Here is a 7,957-nt window from a genome sequence, read left to right on the forward strand (position 1 = left end):
TCGAGGTGTTGATGTATGACACTGTTAGGCACACAGAGCTTAATTTGAGCAAAGGACCAGACCAGAAACTCTGGAATGCAAATTCTCAACCCTGGGAGAACATGAAATACTATTAAAGAATGCTCCTTGGTGCATGTGCAAAGGGCTTGGTTTCCGTGATTCACTTATGCATTTCTGGAGAGGAAGAGGGTGGAGGTTCCAAGCTAGCCAGTTGACATCTTATTGAGGCAGACGTGAGGCCCCATAGCTGTATCTAACTGTTAAGTCCGTGCTTAACAAAGTAGTCAGAGAGTGATTCAGCAAAACTCAAGTTTATTCAGCTCTTCAATCGACTTCTTCTGACACGGTACAACTCCTCATAGCCCGAACAGCTTGTCCATTTCAGCTGCTCGGTATTTAAACATTCCGGGCTAATGTAGCCACACCTACTGTACATTAAACCAACCTATCAGGTTGTGTGCATGAACGACCAATCATAAGCGGTCCCGCTTACATACATTCAAATCTGATTGGCCACAATATATTTCGGCGCGAATCCCTGCCGAAGCTTGAAGCTTTGCATGGCTTCTCTATGGGAGGATTCACATACCTCCTAATGCATTCAGGGCAGCATCTGAATACATTACACTAACCATCTTGCTGCTAGCAAAGCTGTACAACTATATTCTAATCCAGTTCCCTTTTGAAGTTCATCTCTCTCTCTTTCTTCCGGCATTTGAGTCCTTGCCTACAGACCATACAAGGGTAGCTCACTGAGACATACACAGACAGACAGGAGTGTAGTGGCACCTGTTTCATCAAACCGTATGCTGAATGTGAAAGGATTCGTGCAGGCATATTGGTCATCAATGGAAAGTGCAAACTGTTTAGAAACAGTTTAGAAACTGACTAGTTGTAGGAGTGCCTCTTCCCAGGTGCACCTAGGGTTGCCAGCCTCCAGGTGGGGCCTGGAGACATCCCGCTTTTACAACTGATCTCCAGCTGACAGAGATCAGCTCCCCTGGAGAAAATGGCTGCTTTGAATGGTGGACTCTATGGCATTGTACCATGATGAGGTCCCTCCCCTCCCCAAACCCTGCCCTCTCACAGATCCACCCCAAAGTCCCCAGGTATTTCCAACCCAGACCTGGCAACCCTATGTACACCTGTCCAGGTGGAAGTGAGAAGGGAGACTATGCTACTCATGATTTTCCCAATATGTGTACTTGCCATTTGGTGTGGAGAAAGCAATGTGCATACTTTTCTAGCTTTGGTATGTGCAAAAGTGTACCCTCAATAAATCTGTGTATCTGACTGCATGTAATGAAGCTGGTAGTCACATGTGTTGCCGTTTTTACACAACCTGGGGATGCTCAGTATTGTGAAAACCATGGGTAATGTGAGCTCCCTTTACAAGCAGTTTGATCACCAAAACTGTAATGGCTAAAAAGGACTCTACAGTGTTATCATTCGACACCAAGTTAAGACTTTGTATTCTTCCTGACTTTGAACAGTTGATTTTTATTTCTGTTGTTTTATCTAGCTCTGAATTTTGACTGCACCAGTGGATTGCTGATCTGAAGTTTATGTGTGTTTCTGGTTCATTTTATACTCAGTTGTAATCTGAATTGGCAATTTTGGGTTCTATTTATATGCTGCTTTCTAGATTTGTCAAAGTAGAAAAGCAGTATATAAATTCTTAAACAGAATAATTAGGATCTGTTGGTCCTACAGTGGGAGGCAGCACGTAGCTCACTGCTGAAGCACGGCTCTGCCTTTTAAGGGCTTAATCATATTTTTAGTGCTTCCTCCAGCAATTGGTGCTGCATGGCTGCCTTTGAATTATTTGGAGTCTTTAATTGGTGGAGCAGATGCAAGAGTAAGGCTAGAGAAAAGGAAATCCCTACTGAATTCCCAAGGATGTGCTTGTCAAGTCTTTGGGAGACGTTTGTGCCCTGTGTCTTGCAAGCGACGGAATGGAAAAAATACATTTCACAGGGTGCCACCTCAGCTGTTCTTTCTCTTCCACCTGCAGCATCATATTCCAGGGCAAGTAGAGGACGGATGTTGCATTTTGAACACCTCCCCAACCAATCTTCCTAAAGATATGTAATACAAAGATTCTCTGACATTAACTTTCTACCCTGGACCCCCACACTTGTAAGGGTCCTGATTTTAAGTCTAAGGTTTGATTTTTGTGTCCAGCCTCAAAATAGATTACTATTGAATTCTTCATCCACAGGCTACATAATAAGTAGCTGCAAGCTCATGAATGAACGATGTTTTCCTGCAGTAGTGTGCGAAGTGGACGGTGGCCAGGCAGGACGAACGCTCTAGCTCCAGTGGAGATTAACAGAAAATTAGGGAGACGTGAACCGTTCCATATCCTGCACATGTTGTGGAAGACTGAACATGTGCATTTTTATACTGAAACTAGTCTGTGTCCCAGTACTCTCTCATCTGACTGGTATCAGCTCTCCATAGTCTCCGACAGAGGATTTCCCTGCTCTGCTATCTGAAATCCTCCCAGCTGGAGATGTCAGGGTCTTTCTCCATGCAAATGTAGGCGCTGCAGGCCTTCCCTGTCCCACTGATAAATGCCCACACATTTGTATGGAAGATTTCTGATTGCCCCTGCACAGAGCTCCTCCTGGTTATTAATCTGAGAGACCCATTGGACCTGCAGGAATGGAACTGTGCTCTAGTTCATATGACCACTGAGCCATCACCGTCATCATCATCGTCATCATCATCATCAGAATTTGTATCCTGCCTTTCTGCCCTTACAAGGGCTGCCAAGGCAGCTAACCATTTAAAACATCCATGGTAAAATTACACTGTAAAACCATTAAAATCAGCTCCTCTCCCAAACATACATAATTAAAACCATCTTTAAAAGAGTTAAAAGGCAGAGTTAAAGCACCTACAGACATTGGTTAGGAAGGAGGGATCATTGCAAGATTGTCAAATGAAACAAAAAGGTCTTCACCCATCGGCAGAAGATGGCAACAGATCAATCTCCCTGGGGAGAAAGTTCCAGAGCTTTGATGCCATGACTGAGAAGGCTTTGTTGGTCATGACACCGGCCTCCTCCTTGCCAATTTTCATGAAGGCCTCCAAAGCAGGACCTCCAAAGATGACTGTAATGATTGGTTCATAAGGGATTAGTGGTGCTTCAGGTACATTTGTCCCAAACCATACAGAGCTCTGAATGTCAAGACCAGCATCTTGACTTGTGTGCAGAAACAAATGGGAAGTTAGTACAGATGGGCCAAGACTGGAATGATATGGTTCCTAGGACACCCTCCAGGCAACATCCTGTAATTAGATTACAGTAATCTAATCTAACCAGTCAAATTTGATAAAAGGGACTCTTGGCCACAGCTGCCACCTGCTTATCCAACGGTAGATCTGGGTCCAAGGGCATCCCCAAACTATGGACCTGTTCCTTTAACCCCTTCCAGAATGGACGACACCTTAAATCCCAGGTGAGACCTTCCACCCAACAGTAGCACTTCCATCTTGTCAGGATTAAGCTTCAGTTTATTAGCCCTCATGCCAGTTTGATGTAGTGGTTAAGAGCAGCGGACTCTAATCTGGGGAACCAGGTTTGATTTCCCCATGCCTCCACATGCATCTGCTGGGTGACCTTGGGTCAGTCAAAGTTCTCTCAAAGCTGTTCTCTCAGCCCCACCTCCCTCACAGGGTCTGTTGTGATGATAGGAAGGGAAGGAGATTGCAAACCACTCTGAGACTCCAAGTGAAGGGTGAGGTATAAATCCAATATCTTCTTCTTCTTCACTCCAAAATTGCCTCCAGGCAGTGGTTCAGGGTTTCTACAGCCTCCCTGGGATAAGCTGGAAGCATGAAACAGAGCTGAGAGTCATCTGCATAACCTCACCAGTGGCGTCATGTAGATGTTAAGGAGCATAGGGGACAAGATGGAAAGTTGTGGGACCTCATAGGCCAAATGGATGAGGAGTCCCCCAAACCACTTTCTGAAACCTACCCTCCAGGTAGGACTGGGACCACTGCAGAACAGTGCCTCCCAAAACTAGTCCAGGTAGGTGGTCCAGAAAGATACCATGATCAATGCTTTCAAAAGCCGCTGAGAGGTCCAGGAGAATCAACAGAGTTGCACTCCCTCTGTCCATCTTCTGGTGCAAGTCACCCCTCAGGGTGACCTGTTTCAGTCCCATAACCAGGCCTAAACCAACAATCTGCCTCATCCAGGAAAGCTTGGAGTTGTCCAGCCACCACCTGCTTGAGAATGGAACATTTGAGACTGGGCTGTAATTAGTGAGATCTCCTGGTCAAGGGTAGTCTTCTTGAGAAGTGGATGCTCCATTGCTTGTTCCAAGGCTGGGGGAACCACCCTCTCCCTTTCTTAAGGAAGCATTAACTACCCCGTGAACCCAGTCAGTCCCCCCCCCGAAGATTTAAGCAACCCTTAAGGGTCATACAAGCAGGTGGGAGGTCCCAAACTTCCAGGAATCCTGTCCATCTCCTCAAACTGAATAAACTAAAAAGTATCCCACACAATTAGACAAGTTGCCACCAATGCTCCCTCTAAGCTGGGGAGTCTTGTGAGCAAAAATTCTACTTCGTGAGCTACTGGCATTAAAGTTATGAGTGAGCAATTTGGCTCTTAGCCTCTTAGCCTCTATGGCCTATTGTTAGCCCTCCAGAGGAATTGGTTGGCCACCCTGTGAGACAGGATGCTGGACTAGATGAACTAGTGGTCTGACCCAGCAAGTTCCTCTTCATTCTGATGCTGCAGAAAGGTTGAGACACAGATCTATGACAATCCTCTTCCCTCAGATTTACCTTCCTACTAATAAAAAATGGCTGCTGCCTCCAGGGTTTGAAGGGGGAGAAGTAAAAGGTTCTGAGGGGAAGGTGCTGAGTTAAACTGATATGTGTTTGAACAACACCATGCCAATCTGGGTTCCTTCTACTGCATAGCCCTGATTCTGAATAAAGAAACAGGAATGCCAGCCTCCAGGTGGGACCTGGGGATTCTCTGGAATTACAGCTCACCTCCAGACTACGGAGATCAGTTCCCTTGAAGAAAATGGATGCTTGGAAGGTGGACTCTGTGGCCTTGTACCCCACTGAGGTCCCTGTCCTCCCTGGGCTCCATCCCCAAGTCTCCAGGAGTTTCCCAGCCTGGATCTAGCAACCCTACCCCCCCATCCCCCACCGGTGGCCAGGAGGGACCTGGCAACCCCAGGAATGCAGCCTTTAAAGGAACAGTGCACTTCCTAGTTCACATGGGGCTCAGTAGCTGTTGGATTCTCTGGACTTAGTACTGCCAGGGAACTATGGAAAGTAGCAGAGTGCTCAAGGCTTTAATGCAGGAGAGATGGGGCTAGGCGTGGCGACAGACTTACAAAGTTACGTGGAGTCAGCAGTCAGTTCTAAAACGAATAAGCAACTTTTATTAAAAGAAATACATGCTTGAGAGTACAGGTAAGAGATATAGATTACCTACTCTAACTAACTAGATGGTGTTGGATGCTGGACACGTGTCCAGCCTCCATGATGCAAGATGGTGAGATCATGCACCTTCTTTGTGTGCGTGCAAGAGAGGAGAGAGTGAGAGAGTGGAAGCAGAGGAAATTGCCCCTAAGAGTAGCATTCTACTTCAAAGGAAAGGATCAGAGACCAGGAAGGAAAGGATGCTCTACGTGTCCTGACCTCTCTAGCTGTTTAAACTCTTTGGTGCCATCTTCTCAAGTTTGAGACAGGAGACAGCGCAAAGCCTCCACTTCTAACAGTAGCCAGTGCATTTCTGTATCTGAAAGAGCCCTTGATTGGTCATTTTTCTTCTTCCCTAACCTGGGGAAGGAAAAAAGAAATATTGACAAGCATGGTCTTATGGATCCGTTGACCAGCCAGGGATTCAGAAAGCAGCAGAATGGTTTTATTTATTTAAAACATTATTATGTCTCCTTTCCACCAGTCTTAGCCAGCCATCAGAACATTAACACAAGATTTATTTCTATTACATACCTACACAGAATTAAAGACAATGCAACACAAACGCATAGCTACCCGTACCTACCCCTGCCCAGTGAACCAGTGTGCTGGTGTGGATAGGTCTGATTGAAAGAGGGGGGAAATAACCTGCTTGTGTCTTTGGAGTGATCAAGCGGCTTCCTTGGAAGGCTCATGTGAACCAAGCCAAGGGAGAGGCTGACTCCACAGTGAGCAGCTTGCCCTCCCTCACCACTGGGACTGTCTGGTAAAGACACTAATGGGGCAGGCAGGCAGGCAGGGCCTTGGAGCAGCCACAACTTCAGCTGGTGGGGACTGCCTAATGGACGAGTCTCCACTGCCTACAGCAGGGGTTCCCAACATGGTGCCCACGGGCACAATGACACCTGATGATGACACCTTTCCTGGAGCCTACCAAGTGCTTTCAGGGAGTGGGTGGGGCTAGGTGGGGCTCTTACCCAGCAGGACTTCTGACTGGCTGTGCGGATTCAAAGGCATCTTGTTAAACAGAGATTCTGTCTCAATATAACTTTGCTCCCTGACATTTTGTGGTTGGCTCTGCCTCCTCTGGCAGCCATTTGTGATTGTGCCCACTGCCCCGGGTCAGAATTCCCAAAGTGCCCACAGGCTGGTGTGGTGTGGTGGTTAAGAGCAGCGGACTCTAATCTGGAGAACTGGGTTTGATTCCCCACTTCTCCACATGAAGCTTGCTGGGTGACCTTGGGCCAGTCACAGTTCTCTCAGAGCTCTCTCAGCCTCACCTACCTCATAGGGTGCCTGTTGCAGGGAGAGGAAGGCGATTGTAAGCCACTTACTCCTTCGGGTAAAGAAAAGTGGGATTTAATACCAATTTTTCTTCTTCAGGCTCAAAAAGGCTGGGGACTCCTGGACTAGAGAAAAATCATAAAATGAACTTACCAGTTCTAAATTTCACCAGCATTACTGTCAGCCCCTCATCCGAGGCTGGTGCTTGTCATTCATGATTTGTTTTAATCCAACTGCTCATATGGATTAAGGCAATCCCATACAGGGTCACTAAAATTTTTGACTCCCTGAATTATATGAGAACATCTACAACTAGTTTTTGAGATCTTGAATTCAGAAGGAAGACCCCATGGTGTTGACACTGGGTTTGATCTAGTCATCTTTTCCACCCCATAGAACCTAATTCCTCTTTTTCCCAGAGCCTCCCCTGCCTCTGTCACCACCTCCTATATGGAAAGCCTGAACACCAGGTCGTGACATCATCAAAGGTAGTCCTACAGTCCCTGAACTCTGCTGTTGCCAGCTACTGTCACAAGTGTTTTAACTTGCAGTTTCTCGTGTACTCAACAAGATATTTTCTTGGTTCTTTCACTGCAGTATTCCAGATTCTTCACACTAGCTTACAGTGTTACTGAGTTCAGTTTCCCTTGCATATTTGAGTGTATGTTTCATATAATTTACAAGCATATAATAGGGGAAACTGGTGGATGTCTGTTGTATGATGGTATTGTCAAATAATAGTAAGAGTTTAATAACTTTTGATTTTCAGTATTACTTTTTATCTACCATTGACACAGCATGAGATATTAATATGTAAAAACTCATACTTAGGTAAGACGTTTTCACATACAGTAAACTTCAATTATAATCTCCAGTTACCAAAAAAAAGCAGCTACACTTGAAATTGGTGTACAAAGTTCATTGTGAGTACATTCACAACGTTCAAGGGAACCAACAAATGTAATAGAAAGAGAGTACAACATTCAATCTTCCTATGGAACTTCTTTTGAGTAAATTAGAGGAAAATATAGAAACTTCACATTGTGGCCTTCAATGAGTCTAAATTTCACCAGTTGTAATTTCAACTCACGTTGTTGCAGTTCAGGGGCAAATTAATGTGAAAGGCAACTACATCACTTCTGCAAAGTTCTTGTTCTAATTTTTGGTTCTAATTGTTTTTTCAATTTTATGACTGAAACCTCATATAGTTTTA

Source organism: Gekko japonicus, unplaced genomic scaffold (assembly GCF_001447785.1).
Source record: "Gekko japonicus isolate JY-2015 unplaced genomic scaffold, Gekko_japonicus_V1.1 scaffold94, whole genome shotgun sequence".
In the NCBI taxonomy this organism is placed as follows: domain Eukaryota; kingdom Metazoa; phylum Chordata; class Lepidosauria; order Squamata; family Gekkonidae; genus Gekko; species Gekko japonicus.